The sequence below is a fragment of the Xiphophorus maculatus genome, chromosome 23 (assembly GCF_002775205.1).
Source record: "Xiphophorus maculatus strain JP 163 A chromosome 23, X_maculatus-5.0-male, whole genome shotgun sequence".
Taxonomy (NCBI): Eukaryota; Metazoa; Chordata; class Actinopteri; order Cyprinodontiformes; family Poeciliidae; genus Xiphophorus; species Xiphophorus maculatus.
Genome location: NC_036465.1, coordinates 1,562,970 through 1,588,970, shown reverse-complemented (window position 1 = coordinate 1,588,970; position 26,001 = coordinate 1,562,970). Strand labels below are relative to the sequence as shown.

Sequence of the window (26,001 nt, the reverse complement as noted above, 5' to 3'; positions counted from 1 at the left end):
TTATACTGATATTTTTGCTGACAAATATTCTCTAATTAAGAAGTAAGTTAGAAGCCATCTCCTCTAATCCCAAACCAGATCAGTTCTAAAAAGTTTTTGCAATAATTATCTTTATCAGGGGATCAGAAAAAACAGTGGAGTCTCACACTCTTTCCAATTAAACTCAGTTTATGCAACAATGCCATATTATTTTAGTGATCTTTAACTGCAGTTTGCCACTGTAGGAAAATGAAGACATTCATCACTAGTCAGCAGTTTTATATAAGATTCAGTGCTTCCCACTCATGCTCCTGAAATACAGTTAACTATATGTGGCTGGTGTCTCTAATGCCACATTTCTGACTGTGGGGCTGCCAATTACTGAGCTCTGTTTCTAAGTGTGTGTGTTGCTGAAATGTAAAAACCACCTGGAAGCTGTGAGTGGTTGGTGCTAACACTAGCTCTTCTTGCGCTCAGTTCCTCCCGGCTGGCCCTGTCCTTATGCGATCTGTAGGGAGGCTGTTAATAGGACGAGTCGAGCTGCTTCGCTATGCCAGAGCTAACCGCCTGACTACCAACCGGGTTAGTTTTATTAGTGCGGCACTCTGCTTCCAATGCAGACAAGCTTTGCTTTAGAGCTATAAAAAGACGCCATTTTAAAGTCCCATTATCAGTAACAGATACTGAGGAGAAACTGAACGTCTGACACGCCGAACAAGTGCAAACTGGCGAAGGGAGCTGACCCAGAAGTCCCAAAATGCTGCAGTACATCCAACAGGCCTTAAATAAACCTAAAGATAGTAAAGGCCTGAATGAGAGAAAATATGATGCATTTGTTAAAGTTGGAAATAAGCCTCTATTAAAAGGGTTCTAATAGCATTTAGACAAGCAGAAAAGTGGTGAACAGTGTAAGTCCAGTTTATACTGAGACGTTTACAAGGTGCCATTTTTCCTACATTATGAAGCTGAAAACAGGTCTGAGCCACAAATTATATTATCATCATTACAATTAACAGTTTTCCTCCATTCCTGGTAGATCTAAATATTTTAGAGCACTTCTAGAAAAAATTAATGTTTAATGTTTTTTTCTGTGAAACTATCAAACTAACTTCATTTTTATATTATTCCCTGAAAGAACATTTGTAAAAGCATAAAATAAGTTGGAAAAGTTTCCATTTTGTATCTTAACTTTTTTTTACAGTTTAAAATAAAGTATTTATTTATAATACACCACGGTGCAAGAAAACAGTAAATGAGTGAAAAGGGAAAAAAAGTAAAATAAATGAATTATTAATGACTATGACTCTTAATCACTATAATGTGTGTTGGTCTGCTGTAAGATTTTATATTGTCAGGATCTATTATTGTGGTCTTAAATATTTAACCCCACAAAGACTTTAGGAAATAATCAGTTGGTTTTCTATCATGCTTTCAGTGACTTCTTTTAAAATTTAAGTGATGCAAAAAGGCAACAGAAGAATCATAAAGTTCTGTGTAATCCCATATTTCATTCAAATCGCCATATCGTTGTTATTCAACATTATTATTAAACACTGTTTCTAAAGCTGAGTGGCTTAAAGCTGGAACATAATTAGTCTGTCAGAAAGACGATAACGAGACTTCATTTAGCTCAGCTGTGATGCAGGAACGACCTCCACCTCATCCAGGTCCACAGAGGCATCAACAAACCTTTCAGGTGTTAAAAGATTTACAAAAAGTAAACAAAAAAAGACACAGTTGGAAAGGTTAGAAGGAAACCTGAATATATGGATCAACAGCAAACCTGCCTGGCAGTAAAAAAAAGAACCAAATGTCACCAAGGGCTCTGAGAATCCTGGTTATGTGAAACTTCTGCAGGAGACTGATGAAGGCTGGTACAACGATCCAGTGGTAATTAGAAGACCCACACTGAAGAAACAAGGACCTGATGGATGAACTTCATTCACAACTGACACCAAAAACCACCTGGACCATGCCAGGAGAAATCTGGAAAACACTTCAGAGGCAGCCTTATGGACCGGTGAAAGCAAATTGGAAGTATCAGGACTGGTTGACCAGAAATCTGGTGAAACATGGAAATAGGTCATTACTGATGTGGAGCCTTTTTTCCACCAGACTTGGTGTTTTTGGAGTCGTTGATTCTCTGTAATTCCAGGTCTGTTTAAAAGGGATGTGATGCCTTCTGTTGACGGGTTAAACCTGTGGATTAGCGGACTGTGATCTCGGTCCCATTCCAAAGTCAGCCAAGGCTTGATTGAGAAAAAGATCCCGACTGGACCCCCGAGAGGCTTTTATAGTCGCCACGTTTAAATGTTTGATGGGATTTAAGGAAGGCTGTTGCAGCACAAACCCCAGCAAACATCACTGAGACGGCGGCTTCTGTGTGTCAAGAATGGCCAAACGTTCAGACTCACAGGAGCAGGAGGCTCGTCTGCAAGTAAATAACGCTAAAAGATGCTCAGAGTCCTGAAACTGGGTAAAGAGCCAAACTTTTATGTGAACTTGCAGTTAAATCTACCTCAAAATAGTTTTCTATAATAATTTTACTGGATCATTAGCTTTAGAAATCAATGTTTAGAGGGAGTATTGAAGTGAGCGTGTTGGGATTATTTTTGGATTGCAGCTGTAAAACAAAATTTAACATTTTTTGGTTGTGATGTAGAGATCTACAAAAAGGACAGTAATATTCCTGTAATGTTTTATCATGCTTATCTTATGTACTTAATGATTTTTATGCTCCTTGTCTTTCAGAGTAACTCTGCACGTGGAGCTGTCGACTCTTTCTCCTGGAAAGAAGCAGAAATGTTCTTCACCTTCATACGTGAGATGTAAGTTAATCATTTTTATTAACAGAATTAAAATAAAAAATGAGCCTTGTTGGAAATAAAGCTGGATTTCATGCATGACTGTAGCAGATGTTAGTCATGAATATTGGTGATACCTCGGCTGCAGTAAAGGCAAAGTGTGCTAGATGCTACATGTAAGGGAAAAAAAGGTGCTGTAGAGAAAATAAACTTCCAACATCAAACTTTCCTCTTTTCAAATCCCCGTCCTGCTTATCTTTACGTGTTTTGGAAGCAGAAGTAATTTGGCCTCTAAGGAAGCTGTGACACAATGGGAAAAGAATCTTGTACCTTTCCAGTGTTCGGTTCGCTGTAGAGGTATAAATATACACTCCAGCACACCTGCAGGTGCACTGATAGCAGCTGAATACGTGGGTGGCTTTTTAAACTAGGCCACCAGAACGTGCTGTTCTCTGTGACTACTACTTTTTAATGTGATGATGATGATGAGAGAGGAAGATTGAATAAATATCCCTGATTCTGAACGTTTTCGTCAACTCGGCCCATAAAGGGCCTGATGAGGCTCCGATATGTTGCTGTTCTATTTTAAAGCCTCCAGTCGACTTTACATGAGCGAGACTTTTTCTACTCTGTACTAAACTATTCTGAGGCTTTGAAAACAGAGAACTCTGTGCAAAAGTTTTCCCATCTCTTCAACATTTGGAACATTATTGGCCTTTTATTGACAGACAGACAGACAGACAGACAGACAGACACAAAATTAGCTTACAACTGCAAAGTGGAAAAAATATGATGTATTGTTCAAAAAGTGTTTGTTCCACATGGCTGTAGCGTGAGTTAGAGTTTAACTTTAGAGACTGACTTTGGATTTGGAGTTTTGGAGTGGATGGAGACGGTAAATAATAAGCAAATCTCAATTCTAACAACAGATTTTCAGCTGGATTTTAGTCTGAACTTTAACTAGGCCATCCAAACAGATGAATACACTTTGATGTAAGCTGTTCATTGTATCTCTGGCTGGATGTTCACCTGTCCTGCTGAAAGGTGAACTCCAGTCTCAGGTCTGCAGTCCTGATTTAGATGCACACTGTTTAGTCGGCAGGAACACAATCCCTACATATTTGCTGCTCCTGCTAACAGTTAGTTACAAACTTCTCAATAAAACATTCAAGTTTGTGGCTATAATGTGACAAAATGTGGAAGAAAATCAAGAGGCATTAATGCTTTTTCAGAACAATGTAATGTTCTGTGATGATTTAGAGAATGTTCTGCTCGACTTTCAATTCCCTAGTGACACAATTTTTAAATATTAGTCATCTCTGTATTTATCTATAAGCAATCTGACAAATAAAATAGAAACATTATAGATGCCAAGTCCTGAACCACAACTTTAAACTGCTGAGGTTGTCCACTCGCTGCTCACCACTGGAGCCGCTCAGGAGTCCCAGATCGCAGCGCCTGGTTGGAGGAGCAGACATCCTGCTGTGGAACTGAAAGCAACCAAACGCTGCAGAATCTCATGTTAACTGTTTACATTTCCCTGTAACAGTATAACTGCATTTTACTGTTAATGGAACAGTAAATGCATGTTGCTTTAATTGCCATTGCAGATGTTCTCTGAGGTTTAGTGGGATCCAGTAAAACCCTTTCATGCTTTTACTTTGCTGGACTTACTGGTTCTGTGATGGCAGAAACTCTGACCTTCACTGACTGGTTCGTCAGACATCTTTATGATTCCACTGAGGGACAATAAATGCCGTGTAAAACGCACAGAATGAGGATGCAGGCAACAATTTGTCCCTGTCTGGGCAACACAAAGGGGTGTCATTGAGTCAAAACAAGGTAATGAATTTATTTATCTATCAACAAATCCGTGACTCGGAAAACTTAGACTTTAAAAAAAAATAAAATTCTGTAACTAATGATCTTTCCATGTTTTGATGTGGTTATTGTAAACACAGAGGGGATAGAAAACACAGACATGTTCAAACACAGTATGACAGGTAGAAAGTGACAAAAACTGATTAGTAGACATCTTGCCCTGGCTCTGTGATAAATAGTTTGGATCCATGTTTTTTCTCAAGGCGGCTGCTGGGAGTTATGGAACAGAAAGGAACGTTTATTGCTTTTGTTCAAATTCAGCCAAATTGTTTCATTCCCTTTCAGTGGACAGAAATAACATTTATCATTTACACAATAAAACATTTTCTGTATGATTTCATAATCCTTTGTTGGCTCTGCAAAGAAATAAAATGCTTTTTGTTGTTTGTTTTTTCTTGTCCTGTAAATGCTACTTTTCAATTTTCCTGTTACTTTTAATTTCTTTTTTGGAGATTAAAACAAAATATTATCAGCATTTTGGGCACTCCACATCCTGACAGCCAGCCTGGTTAGCTGAGGATCAGACCACCATGACCCCACTCTGGGGGTCATGGTGCTTTCTTCATCAGGGTCTTTAGGCAGAACTTTGTCCTGGCAAAGTGGAGCTGGAGAGCGATGGGCTGGTTGTTGTGGCGTCTGCAGTGATGGAAGCGCCGTACCATCTGTTGTGATGAAGATGAGCTGAGCTGAAAGATGAAGCTCTAGATTTACTGGTAGATCTCCGCCCCTGCCCTCATCTCTGGTCATTAGCTTTGGATTGTGACCAAAACAACGAGATCGCAGGTTTAGGTTTCCTCATTAAGACGTGGAGTGAGAAGGTCGGTCATCCAAGTCTGGTCATTTATTTTCTGTTCAATTCTGCTTGATTCTCATCTCCCTTCAGTGCTCCTTCTGGGATTTCTCCCATTCACCTATTTATCTCAATCAGTGAACAGGATGTGTTGTAAATGATGATATAGATTCAGTTCAGTTTATTTTTATTTAATCAAGAGCAGCACAGTAAACAATGTCACGATAAAAACAAGCAACTTCTGTTTTTATGAAGGTTTTCTAGCCACTAGCTAATTTGCAAATCCAGTTCATGGCTGGAACTTTTAAAAAAGAAACTGCAAAATTAGAAATGAAGGCTTGCTATCGCACACACACCCACACACGCTTGCTGAAATACTGTATTAATAAAAAATACATGAAAATGCACATTAGACACATTCTCCACAATGCATCAGTGTTCACATATTTGTTTTTGTTTCAGGCATTAGAATGAAAAATTCTACAATCTGTTAAGATTTTTTATTGCTGATGGTTTCATATATGAGAACCTCTGAAAGAGAAGGAAGCCTGACCAAATTATGTTTTATATTTTTCTGGCAACGGAGGAAGTAAATGAAACAATTCAGTTCATTTTGGCAACATTTCCAAATATCTTGTGATTAAAGTCGGTGGAAAATAAATGCTTAAGGTATTTTATTGCTGGCGAAGATGTGGTGGCCGTATTCACCATGAGGTTGTTTACAGCGCACACGGCTGTAAACCAGCTTCATCGGTCTGGTGCATTACATACATGATGGCCAAACGTTAACGATCAGGTACAATCAGACCCAATCATTTCAAACTTCAACAGAGTCCACACCTCCAGGAAGCAACGCATGCAGAGATTAAAAGAAATGTGAAAGTGTGTGGTGAAGCGTTTAGAATGGCTTTTTGTGTCCTTTCCCTGTTTGTTTGGCCTGAGTCAGTAAAACCACTTAGGGATGCATAGAAGGAGAATGTGTTGGTTATGCAGTGCATTACACAGAGAGGACAGAATAAAATTTTAATAGTGGAGGTGGTGAAGTACTTGAGAAGCCACAACGAAAGAAGATTCCTCTATAAATGTAGGTAAAAGCTGATTGTCTCTCTATTATTCGGAGTGAAAAAAGCTGCTTCCTGCTTGTTTTACCTCCTTAACCCTTTGGAGTCTTGGGTCTAAATGGCCGTTTTGGTCTAATTTTGAATTTACCCTTATATTTTCACCATAAAAACTATTTACCTTACCTTGTTTGGTATCATTCTTTTCAGAACATCCTAAACTTTGTGATTTTACAGTGTTTGTTTCATTTTGACAAAATTTATTATCACATTGGAGCAAAAAACACACACAGAAACAAAATCCGAGTAGAAAAAATATTGATATTTTTACTATAATATTCACAAAAATGTTGAACAAACCATTTTTACAGCCTAACATGAAAAGTTTTTGGGTAAATTTTAAGAACTTTTGTACAAACTTAGTAAAAAACAAATTACTAGTCATATTTTCACCATATTGTGGGTAATTTCCCAGGCGTTTTTTTTACAACTATTTACAATATTTGCAAAATGGGTGCCACAAGACAAAACAAATTACTTGTGCCATTGTGCAAAGCAGTTTCTGTCAATCAGAAGGCACAATGGCACATCACAGCCCTCACATTTCCATTGCATGTCCTTCCTGACTTTGTTCACCCGGAGGCAGTGTCTGCACTGCAGTCTGCCGTTTCTGGCATTTTGCTGAGCACTAATGGGCACAGGAATGTGTTCAGCTGCCTTTCTCCTTGGAACACCTGCCATGTCCACACTACAAAGCTGACTGGCCATCTCCACATTGAAGTCTTTGTGTGTCATGGGCTTCACTCCTTTGGCTTTGCACAACTCTTGGTGTAGGATGTAGGCATTTGCTGTGGCAATGTCAACCAAATGCATAAGCACAGTCTTGTACCAACGATAAGTTTTCCGTTGTGCAGAATAATACTGGATGAGTTGATCAGACAGGTCAACCCCACCCATGTATTTATTGTACGCCAATAAATGTTCCTCCTCCTCCTCCTCCTCCCTGAATAGAATGGAGGGATCACCAAGCTGGAGATGGAAATTAGCATATAATGTGTTTCAGTGTGCATCTACTCCGATTATAATAATTTACTGTACATATCCCATGCCAAACAAAGAAATGAAACAAGAAAAAAAAACTCATCGTCAAGCTCAAACTCCGAGTCCGAACCTTCTGGCAGCGCGCCTTCGTCCTCTTCACATTCGTACATGTACTTCAGGGCTTGCTGCGCAGTCATGTAGCGACTCATTTTGACACACACTAAACACTAAAAACCGTCTACAAACACTAATGCACACTAACTAACACACGTATGATCTAAAAATCTAATACAAAACACTACTTCCAAAAAATCTAATACAAAACACTACTAGTAAAATCCGAAATCTCAACAGCGCACCGTTCTCTTCCGCCACAAAACTCTCTCCCCGCGCTGCTGTTCCGATCTCAAGTCAAAATGCCCGAAAATGCTTTCTGATTGGTTGCTTCGGAAATGTGGTGCACTTGGAGGAACTCGGAAAAATGGCTTTCATGTTGCATTCGTTCACTTTTTGGTCATAAAACAACTACTGATTGCACTCAACATGCGTAAAATGCGCACTACGCTATGGCTAAAATGATCGATCATATTCCTGGTTTTATTTGGAAGTAAATATAAAACAAAATCAATATAAAAACACTACTTTTACAAAGTTTGAAGTCTCTACTGTCCAACAGAAATGAAGTGCACACTTCTCATGGCGTCTTGTTTTTATACAGAAGTCTTTTAAATGCATGACGTCATGCCCGCCACAGGGCGGGCGTCGACCTCTGAAACCTTTAGTTTCTTTTAGCTTCTGATCAGGGTCTGTATTTCACTCAGTGACCAAGACCAAGATCTGACACGTCTCTTTGAAGTTAGTTTAATAAGCTCTTGGCACATGCAAAGACGTCGGAGCAAGACACCAACAGGCTGCCTGGTGTTGTAATCCTCATGAACACAACATGTTATTGAAGGAGCTTATAGGACACACTATGGTGAGACAATACAAAACTTTACAAGCATCATCAGAGTTTCATTAGAAGATCAAAGCGACTGTTATTTTTTGCTCTGGTTTGTACGCTTTAGCCGCCGTATGAGACGGAGAAGAAAAAGGCGCCGCCGATGAGATGTTTTGATAGCTCTCAAAGCCGCCATCCAAATCCGTTTGATGCCACCTGTTTGAAACCCTTCCATGTGAGCTGCAATGTGTGTTAGAATGTCGTTCCCTCTATAAACACATCATCACTTCCCAACCTCAGTCCTGCCAGGGGCCCAGCAGTAGCTGGAGAGCAAAGGCTGCCACATCAGAGGCTCCTCCAGAGAAATCGCAGGCAGCAGCATCATCCTAAGAGGTGAGGAGGTGGCAGAGCATGAAAGGATCCATCAGGAATTATGTAGATCAACACAAAACCAGGCTTCAGACTTTATATTGCCACCTAGCTGTGAAGCAGATAAAGACACTGGAGGAATGAACATGTGAAGCATTGTGAGGATGAAGACGTCAGAAAGGAACCCAGCAAACGAGGATGTCTAAAGGTTTAGCTTCAGAAATATTCCAATTATGATCAACTTCATGAGGGAATTAAAAAACATGTTGCACTGTATCTTTTAAAATTTATACCCCTTTAAGTTTTGCAACAAAATATCTCCTAAACTCTAATTATCCAGCTTAAGAAAAGACATACACAGTTTTTAAATAATCTTTCACCAATAAAACTCCTAAGAAGTGTGGATTTGTAATCAGGCATTCTACTCTGACACCCCTGAATAAAATCCAGTGCAACCAGCTGCATTTAGGAGTCACACAGTCAGTCAATGTGTGACTATTTTAATCCCAGTATAAATTCAGTGGTTCTCTAGAGCAGTGGTTCTCAAATGGGGGTACGCGTACCCCTGGGGGTACGTGGAGGTACTGCAGGGGGTACGTGAAGCTTTTCAAAATATCTTTAAAAAATCAGTAGGCTCCTCATAATAAGTCTTGGAAAAAATTATTTTGTAAAAAGTTCGATAAAATATAAATGTGTGTTCATGCACTGAATTTTATATTCAGTATTTAGTTTCAATATCCTTTAAAATAAAAAGGTTTGACTGGTTTTATACCTTCCTGTTGGTCACCGTCTTCTGTTTTTCTTTTTTGTTTAACCATGCAATGTTTGCAATATGGATGTATTTGTCAGGTTCACTGATATAAGTTGTTTGGCTTTAATAAATCAGACAGTGATTTTACAGCACTGTACCTCTTTTTAATTCCAAAAATGTTTTGCTCGTGTCAGGGGGTACTTGACTAAAAATATATTTTTAAGGGGGTACATCACTGAAAAAAGTTTGAGAACCACTGCTCTAGAGAACAACCAGCATCATAAGGCTGAGGAAGCTACAGTCTTATTGATATTTCAGCAGCTGAACTTCTTCATGTAAAACGTTGAAGCCAGTGATCCTCTGTGTTCACCTTCATTGCCATAACAGAATCACTGCGCAGATCAAGGAATTCCCCTCAGTAAAGTAGATCTGATCTTAGTTTGCTTCTCTAGACATGAATAAATAGGAAGTGGTGAGTGGAAGTGATGAGGAGTCGCATGAAGACAGAACTGGGAGGTGTTGATCACACATCCAGTCATTCATGGGAGGAGCAGCAGATTTAGAGATGCTGCAGTTTGACTGCTCTGAAATTTGGCATTGAGACACATTTCTGTTGTTTTTGTGTCATCCATCTGAAAAAGAGACATCCATTCATTAGACTGTAGCTGAACATTTACTTCCCAATGCTTTCACATTGCATCACTTGCTAAAAGAGGAAGCTGATGGATTGCAGGCTATTTGTCATTAGTAATATTTCATATTTTTATCACTGACTTGTTGAGCTATTGTCAAATCCCTCCTCTGTCATTCTTGAGTCAGCTGATTTGTATTCCCGCAACATTTGTCTTTCTTAGTTGCAGGCGCAGTAAGGAGGTATGACAGCGACTGCTAAGAAGCTGCTGTGTGACTGACAGGGTAACCTTCCAGAGGAGCGGCAGCAAACTTATCTGAATATTTGCAACAGGAGTTAATCCTCTTTATGTGCTCCTAAATATCTGCAGCTGTGAACAGAGTTATGAAGAGGTGCTGGAACATAACAGAAATTTGAGTTAATTGAAGCTCTTTGTTGTGAACAAGGCTGACAGTTTGTTGATGGTAAATCCAGTATTGTTTGAAAACTGAAGACAATTAAAAGGATTTGTGACTTACAATTGGTTAGACTCAAATTAAACTCATGTTTCTTTGCAAAGGCTGGCCAACGTATTGCAGCTTTCATCCACGTTAAAACTGATCATCGCTTACAATGTGCAACTTTTATGGAAGAGAATTGTCTCCTGTTTGCAGAAACAAACCAAGATGATGGGATAAATCACTGAATGTTTGGATCTGGGCATCAAAAAAGGAAGATTAGGCTGTTGTGTTCATGTGTTCATACCTCAAGTAAAAAGTCAAGCAGGGAGTGAGCAGGCAGACCATCAATGTCACTCCAAGTGCTGCATTAATATTCTAATAGTTTAATATTACCTGTCCTTTGTAAGTATTCAGGTTGTTTTAATGGATTAGATCAGTTATTGCTCTCTCTGTCATTGTTCTTATCAAAGATATTTAACTCAGGCTGCAACTTATTGTCTGAAGCAACTAAAACACAGATTGTATAATCATCTGTTGACTCTTTCCATCAACCAAATGTGTAGTTAGTTTGAGGTGACTTTTATGACCAAATATGTGGTGAAGAAACTAATTGCAGATGTGAAGAATTATAGTATTACAGATAATCCTCAGAATAATTAGACCACTACATTACAGTAACACATGCAAACCCTAACAAGTGAGAGAAACTGTTTGTGTGTAAATGTGAGACCTGCAGCTGCTTCTGATCACAACTGCAATGTTTTATAGTGTATGGTCGCTGCACAGTTCACTGACGTTAAGAAGGCATTTCTAGTGTGGTCACATAAAAGAAACATCACAGTAACAATGCTAGTCAGAACTGGAGCATAAATTATAATTTGTACCTGAAAGCTGACAGAATTTTAGGAGTTTTTTTACTACCCACAAGCCACCTCTGCCCATTGTGGGGAATTACAGGGAGACTGGGGTTGGCACTGAGTTCATTTAATTCCAGGGAAGAATGTCCGTCTGTTCAGTCGACAAGCTTTTGCTTTCAGACAGCCTTTCTCCTGACTTTATTGGATAAATCACTGTATAAATTGTTACCTTATGAGCTCATTTTTCAGATATGGGCCTTTGGTATAACTACTTTCCTCTTGAATTCCCATGGTGTTGCAGATTAATGCACAAGTTGACTGTACTGGACTTAAAGTCATCACTCTCAGGCTCGTTTCGGCTGAGCTGCTTTGTGCTTGATTTGTTGTCGTGTTTTATTTCTTTTTCTTTTTATTGCAACTTTTTGAGAGTAAATGGATCAGACTAGGGCGAGCTTGGTTTAGGAAACTGTTTTTTTCTGTTACCCATTCACTGAATTATAGAACTGAAATGTTCCTACATTAAAAAAATAACTTTTATGCAACATTTTTGTTTATTGGAGATTTTTAAACTTATAGCACTAAGAATATTTCAGAAGCCGACCACATCTGCTGATACAGATAAGATTTTTACTCAGCAGCTTTTAGTCTGATGTTCTGTTTTAAATGCGCACAGAAACATATTTATGCAGAACATAGGCTTGTCATTAATATTCTGTTTGTGTTTATGCTTTTGGTGGAAATATAGTGTCACTTTAAGAATAATACTAAACTACTGAACATCTTTTTGGTGGTAGTTATTTGAGATGTTAAATATGAAGATAAACTATTTTAGACAAAATAAAATGATTGAAATCTAAATCTGCCACTGGTATGAACAATTTCAGTCTTAGCTCAGGCTTTTCTTATCAGATACAGTTTTTATAAGATGGGAAGTCTGTGCAAGTTGATATCTTAACAAGAGAATCAACAGTTTTCTCAGTGAACTTTCCTGCATTGAGCAGCGACACCTTAAACAAGATGTAAGGATATCCCAGTCAGCCGTCTGACTTCTAAGTCTTTGAAGCCATTGCTCTGTGTCTCATTTCCTGGAGTATTGATGTCTTTAAGTGAGCTTCCCAAGTGTCTGGAGGGAGTGAATGCTGTATAGATTGCTTTTAGGTGGCTGGGGCGCAGCTGGCTGCTGCAGCTTAACAGCAGACCATAGATAATCTTTTAGAGACCACATCTATGAATTTGTAACAAGGCAGCATTCATGCAAGTGTTATCTAATAATAGGAATATTAGAAGTAGATATGCTACAATATGCATATGTCACAATAGAGGTTAGGTTTATTTTTCAAAGCTAAAAAAGATTTGCTAAAGCAGCTTATGAGAAATAAAGGAATGATGTTCAGATTACAATGTTCTACAAAAGTAAAAAGTTTATTTTTCTTAAAAAGAGAAGAAATGGAGCAGGATAAATTGGCTTCTATGAGCAAAGTTAAAAAAGTGGAAACAAAAGAAAAAAAATCAATACAATAGTTCTGCAATATGGCCATGCAGGGATATGAATTGGATGGCAAGCCGGGATGGATTGGAGCAAAGAGCGTCTGCAGCAAGAAACGATTGGATGAAAGCAGGGCAGCTTTCAGCAGCCAAAGCGGACTTCTTCTCATCACTGTTTCTTTTCATGAAAACAAAAACCAGTATTTTTGACTTATGTTTCTTTTGATTATCACTGAAAATGAAGATGGAATACATGTTTTATTGGACCTGCTGTGATGAAAGAAAACTTTATAGATGTAATGTGTAAACTGAAGTCAACTAAACCGTCTTACAAGTGAACAAAAAATATTACTCAGTTATCTTCTGTATGAAAGGGTGTACAGCATGCATTCCATCAAACAACTGAATTACTTTTCATGCCTCAAATAATAAAATGTCTTTTTTTATACACAAGAATGAACACAATAAAGTACAACGAGGCACTCGGACATCCAAACAAATATTTTAATCTAAAACAAATCAACTCACAATGTAAATCAATGCATGACATTTAAAAAGTTCAGCAGAAAAATTAAAAAAATTTGAGATCAGCTTCATATTTTTTATAGTTTTTGAAAGTTTAACTGCCAGTTATCTGGTGGCAGCTGGTGGAAAGAGAACATGACCTGTAATTACATTACATCTCTAGTCTGGAATATGCAGTCAACAATAAGATTTTCAAAATGAAATCCAATAAACTTTTTTTCCTTAATTTGAATTTTTTGTGGTTGATTCCTTAGCATTAACTTAACTCAGATATGTTTTTGATCTAACAATAAATATGCAAGGGACAAGAGTTCCAGATGAAGTGTTAGACTTACCCAGCTGCATAAGGACTGATGGTAATTACAGAAGAGACTGGAGGAAAAGCTGCCTGAGTGCTTGTAGAGTGTAGGCAGCTGGACTGCAGTAATTAGTCGGTGAAGCTTTTTGTGGTTAAGGGGCAGCTGACCACTGGCACTGCTGGATCAGAAGACTGCGTCTGACGAACAGCAGAGATATCCAACATGTTACTTTTTTTTACGGAAAGAGAATTAAAACCCCTGGAAATTCATTACAGTGAGCATTTTAAAATATATCCTCATTATTCATATTCACATTTTGTTGCTTCAATTGGTTGGTTTTTCACAGCTACTCCATTCATGTTTGAATGTCACGTTTTTGACTATTGATGATTAATTTGGTGAGATTTTAGTCCTGCTGGATGGATAAAACAACATAAAATAATATTTTATAAGCACAAGTCAGAAGTTACTGTGGATGTTCTATGATTCAAAAAAGGTAAAAATTACAAATACAGACTGTAATATTTATACTCTTCCTCCAGAATTTGGAAGTAATATGTTTTCATTAATCCATCGATTATGTATTATCCTGAAGGTTGGCACAATGTTAGAATGGATCAACCAGGTTAACAGGCGCTGTCATTAACTCATTTCAACTGCATTGAAATGTTATGGACTATACAGTCTGTGCATTCAAACCAACCAATTTAAATTAATAATAAGACCATTAGTTGAATATTTACCCATAATTATTCCAGAAGGCTTTGGAGAGCTACAAAATAATGTATTTTCAACTTCCTATAGGCTATTTAACAAAATACTACTGTAAGTGTATGTATAAATTTGAGCCTTACAGAAAATCCACATACAGTCAGAACCTCTGCAAACAATTCTTGCTTTCACAAAGTTACTGAATTGTTTTTATTTTGTGCTTTCTCACTTTGAGAAAAGGTTACTTGCATCATTAAAATCCAAACATTAATATGAAATTCACGCCTGGGATGTATGTAAACTTCTGACCAGAACTGCACATCCAGCAACGTCTTAATGATTTCAGGGTAATGAATTCTGTCTGATAAAACGTTAGCTCTCTGATCTAACATTCGTCTTTGCAGTCATTTGTGGTCGAGCTAATGAGCTTCACCTTGTGACACCTCCTGAGTTTGTTGATGTTTACCTCCTCGCTACTGGAAAAGACGTGGGACAAGCCTGTAAAATGCAATTTAATGAGTATGTCACCCATGCGGCGCCTAATGACAAAGATGCATTTGGAGCCTCATTTGGTGAGTGGGTCAGCATTAACAGCCTCTTGTGCCTTTGTTTTTCTCACTTACCAAGAAAGCTCCCCACATTTCCACCTCCTGTTTCTGTCAGAGAATGGAAGAATAAAAGGCTTCATTTTGCTGTCTTTAACTTTGTTTTGGAAAAAGTTCAAAAAGCCTTTTGATGCGAAGACTGTTATCAGCTCCTGTTGGTTGCGACCTTGGATTTCTGAGATCCAGTCTGTGTGTTAAGATGAAATCGACAGCCATTGTTCCCTGGGTTTGATTGTTCAGTGACGGTTCCAGCCGCCAACAGTCTTGGTGATTACAGGGACATCATGTAGTTTCATTGACTGGGAAAGAGAGATTGGATTAAAGCTACACATTCACCAGTAGTCATGCTTATTTAGCTACAACCATATGCATCTCACTGCAAGGTCACTATAGTTACCTACTATTGTGTTTTTACACACACACTGCACAACTGAGTAAAACGTTACTGAGGAGCACCACAGACAAATAAGCTAGGAGTAACAATTCATCCACCAGCATATGGGTCATTTGAAGAAAACACATGCTAACATCTAAAAGGCTTCTTTGTCCTGCATTGAGCTGTTTTCTAAAGGGATGAGAGAGCGTTGCATATCCACAAAAATAGATTTTACACAACAGCACTGGATACTCTGCAGTGCACATGCCAGGCCTGTAGGTGGCACCTTGTGAACTTTGATCCAGAAGCCGCTTGTCCTAATATTTTGCTTGTACTGAGGTGTAAATAATGGCGCACGCGCTGTGTGTGTTTGCTGACATGATAAATGTTCAACATTGGAGCAGATTTGGCCTTAACATGAGATGCAGCAGAACAAACAGAACACAGAGGTCCGCCGTTGTTGTTGTGCTTTGCAAGAGTAAAACTGGACCTGAACATGCATGGAAATCATTTCCAGTTGTTGTTGGTTTGTGTTTACATGGACGTGATTCACACTGCATTTCTAAAAAGTTTCTCTCCGGAGCTTGCCGTCAAGTCTGTTGCATTCTTGTGCAACTAAGACCTTGTTACCGTGTAAATGACAGGCCAGAACATAACGAGACGTTTGTGATTTACAGTCTGGGAGCTGTTGGGTGAGCAGGGCTGTAGTTAATGAGCTTTTTGTGGACACATTTCCCCTCCAGGGGGTTGAAGGTGGAGCTTCCTGAAAAGGAGGTGGCTCAATAAACGGTGCAGAAGTGTATTTTTATAAATTAAACTCAGAGTTTGTCCATCTGAATGCCTCTCTAGTGGCCAGTGGAAACTTTTCAAAGATAAATTTAGTTAAATATAGTCTACAAACTATCGCCATTGTTTCTTACCAGTCGGCCATGTTGGATTACCCTGAACTCACCATTAAACTGCAGAGTTTTTGTTGTGGTGTTTCGTTTATTTGTTCTTCTGTGTTTTGCTGTATGACTGAAGAACCATTAAAGCCGAAAGAATCAATAATGTCAGCAGCTAAAATCAAACTTCTTAAAAAGGAAAAATCCATAACTTTCCCAAAAAGCCAATGAAGAAAAGCCTCATTGGCTTACTTATCATTATCGATTCTGAGAGCTATAATTTACTTTTGTCCTAAAGCAAGCTCCTCACCCCATTACACACGGCTTGTGGCTCTTTGGTCAGAGCCAGGTCTAGTCTCCATCATCACTAATACCTTCACAGTCATTACACTGAGCAGCCAGATAAAGGAACAAAGTTGCAGTTTCCATCATTTTCTGCACATCAGCCATGCCATTGAGGTGTGTGAAGGTCTGCGGTCGCCATGGCGAACAGCCAAACAGATCCTGAGTGGGAAAACCTCACCGTGAAAAACACTGGGAAAGGAGTGATGGATTGCAGTGCACCTCCACTCTCTGTGACTTTACAGAGTGGATGGCATCCTTCTCAATGAAGCCTGAAGTTCATTTATAGAAAGAGTCAATGTGAAGAGATACAATATGTGTTTCCCAGGCAGCGTGGCTTTAAATGCTCCATGTGAAACATCAGGCTTTCATTTACAGGCTGAGTTCTGTTGGAGTGTACTTCTGTCTAAATTCACCAAATTCCTGAATATATATAAAATATATATATTATTATACTGTCCCTGATCTTTAAATGCTCTGGCATTTCTCTGAACCAGGAGGGATACTCTGGCTGTTTTGCTTTTTTGAGTAAAACGGTGGAATTACAGTTTAAATTGATGATTTGTACTACAGTAGCTGTTTAGTATTTTAGGATGCAGAGGTGTTTGTTGAATGTAGGTCGTCCTTATGTATACTAGCAGGTTGAGTTGTTTTTCTTTTTGTCACATGATGAACTCAGACTTTGGTGTACTTTAGTGGGATTTAATGTGATCAACGCAGAGGAGTGAAAAATAAAATGATTTTTCACTCTGGGCCCTGAACCCTGGACAGATCGCCAACCCATCCCAGCAAAAATGATAAATGATCGATATTTATGTACAAGTGAAAATCTGAAAAGTGTGGTGTGCATTTCAGTTGGGCCTCCCAGAGCCAGTACTTTACTGAACCACATGTCTTTTGACAGCTTCACAGGTTTAGACACTGGATAGTTTTCCAGATTATTTTTCACTAAACAGCTCAAGCTTTGTCCGAATGGATGGTGAGCATCTGTGAACATCACTTTTCCTGTCTCGCTGTAGATTTTCAGTTGGATCTTTGACTGGACTTTGACTAGGCCTGCAGTTGACTCTGCTTTGATGGAAGCCATCAGTTGTATCTCTGGCTGTACGTTCAGCGTCGTCCTGCTGGAAGGTTGCCGTTCACCACCGCCTCAGGTTTTCTTCCAGGACGGCATGTTCTTTAGCTCCACCCATCAACTCAGCCTTCCTGACCCTGCATCCCCACAGCATGATTCAACCACCACCGTGTTTGATCCAGAGAATGGATATGAAGTTAGTTTTCCCTCCCATGTTGTATTTACATGTAGACATAAAATTCAGTTTGATCTTTCTTTTTCAATAACGTATTTACATATTTACTGCTGAAATGAAAACTTCTTATGGTTTTATTTATTAATGATGCAACATCTGAAGACAACAGATTTCACTAGATTTAATTTAGCCGTATCAGATCAAATGATGCACCAAATGTTTCAGATTTTTTTCATGACAGATTTAGAAAAGCATGCATCACTTTAAAATGTGTTGAAGCTTTTTATTTATGTTGAGAAAATGTCAAAAGTTGAGAATACATTAAAAACCTACAGAGTTCATAAAACAGATTCAAAACATTTTGCTAGACTGTGTAAAATCCTGCGAGTGTAATCTTTAGGCTTGTAGGATGTCAGAACCAAAAAGTGAAGCAAACATACAAAACATACACAGTCAACATTTTTAAACTGTCAGATATTAATGATAGAAAACAAACTCATCACAGAAACAGAAAGCATCAGGACTTCACTTCTTGGAGGTTGAGAGTAAATCTTGTACAAAAGTGTTTCTCCTTGACTAAAGAATTCATATGTAAAGAGTGTGAAATACAAAAACTAAAACATTCTTCCATTAAGTTAGTGAAAGCTGCTCATTGATTTAAGTTGTAGCCTTACGTTTGTTGCAACAAAAAGTCAATCTGGTATTGATTGAAACGTTTCAATCTGTTGTCATGGGGACCTGCAGTTCTGCAGAGCTATGAAAAGATATAAACGTCTTAAAGAAATCCGAAACAGAAAGGGAAGAATGAGTTTAGTGGATGTGTGAGGTTGGAGTTTTATCAGTAACAGAACAAACGAACAATCAGAGCAGCAGAGCTGATTTTCTGCCTTATTCTGCTCAGGTTAACGTGTCTGCTGCTGCAAAACCTGAAGTCTACGCCGGGAAAAGAGAAGGAGAAAATGTTGCTTTTAACGCCTTCGGTTATTGTAGTTAAACTGTCAAATATCTGGAAACAGATCACCAGGATGCCTCACCATGCAGCTGGTGTGCAGCATGGCTAAAATGTTGATGCCAGGAACCCAAAAATAAAAAAAATATTAAATAAAAGAAAAAAAAAGAAAACACAAACACACATTTGAAAACAAATATTTAACTATAATAGATGCATTTTCCAAACTAGTTCCACCAGACAAGAGCCGTGAAGTTAAGTGATCTGCAGTGAGCGTGAATAGGAAAGTAAATATTTCCTGGTTTTTGGGATTTTTAAAAATCTTTTTAAATTTGTTAGCAGAAAAAAGTTTGTAAAGTATTAAAAAAAACAGGCAGTTTGGTCACAGTCCATGTTCCTAACCATAATCTATGCAGTGATTTTACCCAAGGAAAGTGACAACTGAGAAATATATAAAAAATCATGCTAGACAATAGACATGAACTAATGGATTTATTTTGCATCTTGTTAACCTGCCGGGCGCCTCTGTGAGTCACTGCTGCAGCTGATTGATGGCAAGAAGTACGGTGAGCGGGAACTGAAACCAGGAAGTACCTGTCAATGGAAGACATTGAGAAATTAATTGTCCCGGATGCTGATAATGTCTGACATTTCTGCTAACGCCACATTGATCTTTATCTTTGAGATGAATGTTTGAGCTGGGATTGTTTCTGTGCTCCTCATGCAGAGGCTTGAGGCAGGAAAGGTTGTAATGTCGCATCGCATCACATACCAAATACCACTTATGTTCACCAAAAAGCTACTTTTATATAAAAGAATCAAACTGTTCAATTTTGCTTTAATCTCTTAAATTAATTTGATCTGTGGTCATATTTACACGTAATACTACTTTAGAGTCATTTCACCTAAATGTCACATCTTAACTCCTAAGATAACAGAAAAAAATAAATAAATATACTGTATATATATATATATATACAGTATATTTGTATATATATATACAAATATATATATATATATATAGAGAGAGAGAGAGACAGAGATTTATATACTGTATATCATATAATTGTCAGCTAATTTATTAAGTCATTAATCATTAACTGGAGTATACAGACTCAACACTCAGAAATAGTTAAGCTTAAAATGTACAAAAATATAAACATTTTATATTTAAATTGAAAAAAATAGTCTGTGAATCTGTTCAAAATTCCTCAAGTGGCAGTTTTAGCTTCAGCTGGATCAGATTCTGTAAAAAAACATACGAAAAAAAGAAAAACAGTCTCCTCAGCACTTTTCTCCATCCATTTCTTAATTCGTACATCAAAACAGTCAACAAGATTCGCCCTGCATTGTATTGATATTGAACCAAACAGGAAGTGCTGAGATTTTCACATGTTGACGTTAGAAGTTGCTTTTCCTTGGCAGGACCAGGGAAACTGTTAAAATTGAGATTAAAGCAGATTCATTCATTAGAATGGTCTAGTCAAAGTCCAGACCTAAATCTAGAGCTAGAGTATCTAGTTGTACAAAGATGGTAGAATTATAACCCAAAAGATTATAGCTGTAAATGCAATGCAGATGTTATTGGGAACTACTATAAGCAAAAGGCATGCCACACTTTTCAGATATTTAAAAACGTACCTAATTTAGGTCCATCCCATCATCGACATGTTGTGTTCGGTGTTGGAGTGCGTCTTTGTGGATCCACAGATTATGACAGGAAGCCCCCATTAATGTTGGCATCCAGGTCAGAATATTAACACAAAATGACTCATAACTGTGGAAAATGAGGAAAGAGAACGGTTCTCAGAGGAAAGAGGTGAATCTGGGTGTCACTTCCAGACTGATTAGGCAGCGTAATTCTGATTGTCCAGAAACCAATCATCTACTTCATCTTCACCCATGAAATTACATTTTCACAAGGCTGGCTCTGAGCTGATGGAAAACGGAGCAGGTAGAAAAGAGAGAGGAAGAAAAGAAGCGAGTTGTTTTCACAGCGGTCACTCAGCCGGTAGCTGGACCTACTGACGGTTTAATATCCATTCTGGACCTGTTGGTGTTTGTGGTGTGTGTGGTGTGTGTCATATTAATCTGTACTTTAGCAAAGACATTGCAGATGTTATGATTGACTAGGCTCATGATGTTCATGGGAACTTTCAGAGAAATACCAAAGTAACAAGAATTTGTCCATGGATGCAGGATTTTTTTCTATAAGCACATTTCTAATGTAATCATTTTAAAACCACAGATATTTTACACGGTGTTTGTGATACTGGAATTTCAAATGCACAATGTTCCATGAACGAGGTAAGAAGATATGAGCTCATTATGAGTTCATCATGTTCAGTAATATTTCAAACTAAAGCTCTTCAGTAAAATCTTTGCATTTATCCACTTATGCAAACTTAAAAAGGAAACAAAATAAAGGAAGAAAATATTATCCAGTAGTGCTGCAAGATGGGTTAAGGTGGTTGATTTGTCTCACTTTTATTCAGAAGTTGTTGTTTTTTTTAATAAAATGAACAGAGTGGTGTCCATAGAGCTCCAATTCTAAGTGGGAATGTAAACGAATTCATTGAATCTGAAATTCAAATCCAATATGGCTGCCCTCCATCTAAACTTAGCGACAGCTGCAGTAAAAATCGTTTTTCAGTGTTTGAAAGTAGAAAATGCAGTGAATGGATATCAGTTAGCTAGTAGTGAGTAAAGTAGAGATGTTGGGTTTGGATCAGATTTGTAACCTGAACCTGGAACGAGGTTCAGGTTCCTGCAGGTCCCTGCAGGGTCACAGGCCTCCTCTCTCTCTCTCTCTCTCTCTCTCTCTCTCTCTCTCTCTCTCTCTCTCTCTCTCTCTCTCTGTCTCTCTCTCTCTCTCTCTCTCAGCACGCCCTCGATTAACCACCATGTACTTAAATCATGGAGATTTCTCTTTAAAGACACAACCATAAAATAAACATTAAGAAAGAAAGAAATTTGTGTTGCTGGGTTTTCATCTCCAAACCATTGATCGTTGATTTCTAAACCTGTCAGAGCAGAATTAACCCGTCGTTTGGTTGTTGCACTTTGTCTCTGACTTTAAAAGTCGACATTTGGACATGATGTTGATGATGATATCAATCTGTCATGATATAAAGAGGAACACACTCCTCCCCAGCGGTGCTGTGAGAGATGACAGTGTTGGGTCAAAGGTGAGGCGGTGCAGATGAAGCAGATGGAGGAACCCTCGGGGGTCAGGGACGTGAACCGGTTGGTTTGCATTCAGAACCCGTCAGTCGGACCAGCAGAGGAGAGCAGCGACCTCAGCTTGTGACACTTCCAGTTTATCAGAGCCGAAGGCGTCGAGGGATTGGACCGGCTCCTCCTGCAACATGTGGGGCCTCATAGAGCCACAGATACGAACAGTCAGTGCTCAGCTTCCAGATTTTATCAGCAGATTTTATCAGAACAAATGAGATTTTTTTCCTTTTGCATAAAGTTGAGCCTCCAGAAACGGGTTGTTTAAACCTAAAAAGCCTGAAGCAAAAAAATTTGTTTGTTAAAAAACTTTTTATTAAAATATTAGTTGGATGCTTTTAGCAAAATGAAACATTATTTTCTTAATTATTTGGACAAATTAAAAAATGTGGTCATATTGGTAGATTATGAAATATTTAGTAACATATTAATCAAATGCAGCAGCTTTTACAGTCTAAACGTTATTGAAGAGGAGAAGGTGGAGGTGTTGCTGGTATAAAAAATAATACGTTTAGTTTTACAGGGTTGATGCACCGTGGACTAACAGTCTGAGTCATATATGGATCATGCAATTAGCAGCATGATGAATGTTAAATAGGAAAATCTGTCATTCTTAAGCCAGACTTTGCTTTGGGCCTCTAATAATCCGACTAGAAGCGACTTCAGGTGAAACTAATGTTGGAATGTGGGAACAATGTGGAGGCTTTCTGTTGGGTCTGCAGAGGATTTGACTGTATACATTATATATTAACTTGTGTTGGAGCTACGTTTATTGACAGTTTCTGCTCGGCGTCGTTCTAAATCCTCTCATCTGCTTGCAATCAAACAGCCTCTTGTGGACCGGATTATGAAAACTGAGACATCCAGCACAATCACACTTCTGTTTCTCATGTCGCTTTCTTCAATCTGCAGCCACAAAATCCTTTCTGATCATGTGCAATCCTCCCATAGTACCTGGCTGCTCAACATTTTCTGCATAAAATGTCCACTTGGCATAAAGATCGCAGTAGTCGTGGACCTGCTTAACATTTCAAAGACGGAAATGGGCAGAGAAAGCAGCTGTTGAGCACAGGAAGGCTAATCAGCAGAGCAGGACTCTCAGGCTTAAGCTTAAAAAAAGAATTTGTTCTGTGCAGGAATACATCGCAGAAGAGCGTGCATCTGCAGTAGGTTTATTATCGGAGCTCTTTCCTTTTGTTGGTTGTCGTGAGCTTGTTATTTGCTTGCTGCTGTTTACCACAGGCCTGCTGTGAAAGAAGTGTCCAATTAGCTGTGGATTTGGTGGCGTGTACGATCACATCAGGGCTCCTGGAGTCACATCAGCAGCATGTGTGTTGCAGGGCAGCAGGGCTTTAGGCTAGCACTTCTGAATCAACATTAAATTCACACATGCATAGAAACAAAGAGACAGAGAGGAAGCATGGAGGAGTCCAGCAGGACTAAGGTTTGTCTTCAGTTAAAATAAGACACCAAAGCAAAACTAAAACTCTAAACTAAAACCTTTTTGTTGAAGATACAGTTGGTAAATGAATAATTGCAGAATTACTGAGCTAGAAGTTGGTATTAAGTGACATTTGTACTATAAAGTTATAGGGATGATGTGGAAGGAGAGGGAGACTTGTTTTGTGTTGAAATTCAACCTGATTTGCTGTCAGGTTTTAAACTCTTAGGAATGAGCTCCTCCCTCCACGGTGTTCACCGCTGACCCTTACAAAAGGTCTGAAGGTTGAAGCACAACAGGAGTCTCACTCAGCCACAATGTTTTACAGCTAATGAAGCATTAAACACTTGTTTTGGACCTCACTGCTGCAGCAACCACTGCGCTCAGCATGGGGAAGCAGATGATCCTGACCCAGGCTTTGTGTAAAGGGGGAGGATCTTTTAGTGCGTTTTGACCTATTGGGGATTCTTCAGAATAAATGCAGAGCACTTCATTCTGATCCTGACTGTGCTTCTGTTTTATACAAGCCGTTTCTGAACAGAAAAGCTTCCAGAGGTGGAATTCTTCTCAGCAAGTTTCTGCAATTTATTTGTGACATTTAAATGACCTTCTGAACCAATATTTTCCTGTTTCCATGTCTGTTTTAATTGTATTTCCTTTGTGTTTAAGAAAGTAAGACAGCTGAATTAGCTTTTCTTGTGTTCAGTTTATTTATTCTCTTTGAAGAAATGCAGATAAAAGGAAGGAGCGGGAGACTGTAGAGGCGTTTAAAAACCACTTTAGGCATTATGCATGGCAGGGTAGCTGTATTTTTACATAAGCATTCAGTTCGTTTATAATGTCTTATTAACTCAAAGTATGTTGACGTTTCCACCGTCTAGCATTCAAGTTTCTTTCAAATAGTGCCATGATGTTATAAAAACCTTTTTATTTAACTCAACACAGAAGGTGAATCTCAATGAATTACTACATAATTTATTTTTTTATTTAAATAAAGTGAAGAAAAATAAAACTTTTATTAAGTTGAAGGATTATGGCTTACAGCTAATAAAAACTTCTAAATTAAATTAGGTCTTTTAAACTTCCAGTAATACATAAACAATAAAAAACCCAATAAAAGTCATTTTTAAAGTGACTCTTCACAATACATCTAGAGCACTCGTCTTGTTCAGCATCACTCACTGGATGAATGCAGCCTGACAGATGAATGTTTCTGTTGGATGAGCATGCCTCCACAGAAATATAGAAAATTATTATGCTAAATTCTGACATGAAAACTATTGGTAACCGGCTACAAAGCAGGAGCAGAAATTAATGCCGTTCGTGTTGCTTATGCAACTGAATTGATCTGTGGATCAATGCAGAGATCTTAAAGCTTCCTTTGGCAAGTTTGTGTCATTGCTGGATTTTAAGGCACAAACAGCTCTGTTGGGTTTCCTTCATAGGAAATGTTCTTCTCAGGCTGAATAATCATGACCTGCATCCAAACATTATCAACTGTTAAAATAAATAAGATCTGTGGGATTAATCCAAAATAAATAAGCAGCCGAGATCTACTGAGTCGACTAAAAAATAACAACCTGATTGATTTTATTTCTTACAGCACAGAGAAATGAAGTAATGTGTGATTAGTTTTAAACATGAGGACATTCCCAGTTTGCCATGTTTGGACAGAAAGACGTGGAATGAGCAGCGAAGTGAGTGGAGGCTTGTTGACAGCATGGCCTTTTGTTCCTGCTGAAGACAGTTGCTGGATTGAATTGATCTGACTTTAGAGCCTAACCATTTATCTTGGTCAGTCATATCTGATCTGTGGCTGTCAAGTGCAAACAGGCTCCTTGGAGAAATAAACAGTTTGGAGAGACGGTGGAGAGTCACTTGAGTTCTGAAGCAGCGCCGCTCACACGCTGCTGGCTTTTCATTAGGAGCTGCTTGTTTGATCAATAATCCAGTTTAAAGCAACAATTACAAGATTTTATAGGATCAACAAACACAAAGTAGCACATAATTGCTGATAATGGAGATATGTAAACATGTTTTGCTTCCATATTCAGCCCCTCTGACTTAAAACATCTAGCATCACCTTTCCCTGAAATAAGAGCTGCAGATCTTTTACGTCTCCATCAGCTTTTCACATCTAGAGTAGAAATCTCTACCTCCACAGGAGCCACTGACCTCTGACCTTTAGATCCCTGCAGCCCCCAGAGGGCTGAACCTCCTCCTCAAAACCTCACCAACTCCTGCAAGTGTCCATATTAAAGTCTTACAACAAAATCTAAATTGCACTTAAGTCTGGACTTTGACTAGGCCATTTTAACACATGACTATGCTGTAAACATCTAAACCATCCCAGTGTAGC

General features: G+C 38.5%; 1 protein-coding gene across 6 annotated transcripts in view; it reads left to right on the top strand.

Annotated features, from left to right (window-relative positions):
* LOC102217803 (leucine-rich repeat and immunoglobulin-like domain-containing nogo receptor-interacting protein 2) overlaps positions 1–26,001 on the top strand; it is a 191,926-nt gene that overhangs the window by 36,340 nt on the left and 129,585 nt on the right. For all 6 annotated transcript variants that reach the window (XR_002752249.1, XM_023328109.1, XM_023328108.1 and 3 more), the window contains one exon: positions 2,731–2,807. The gene's annotated coding sequence lies outside the window, so the exon portion shown is untranslated. The remainder of the gene's footprint in view (positions 1–2,730; positions 2,808–26,001) is intronic.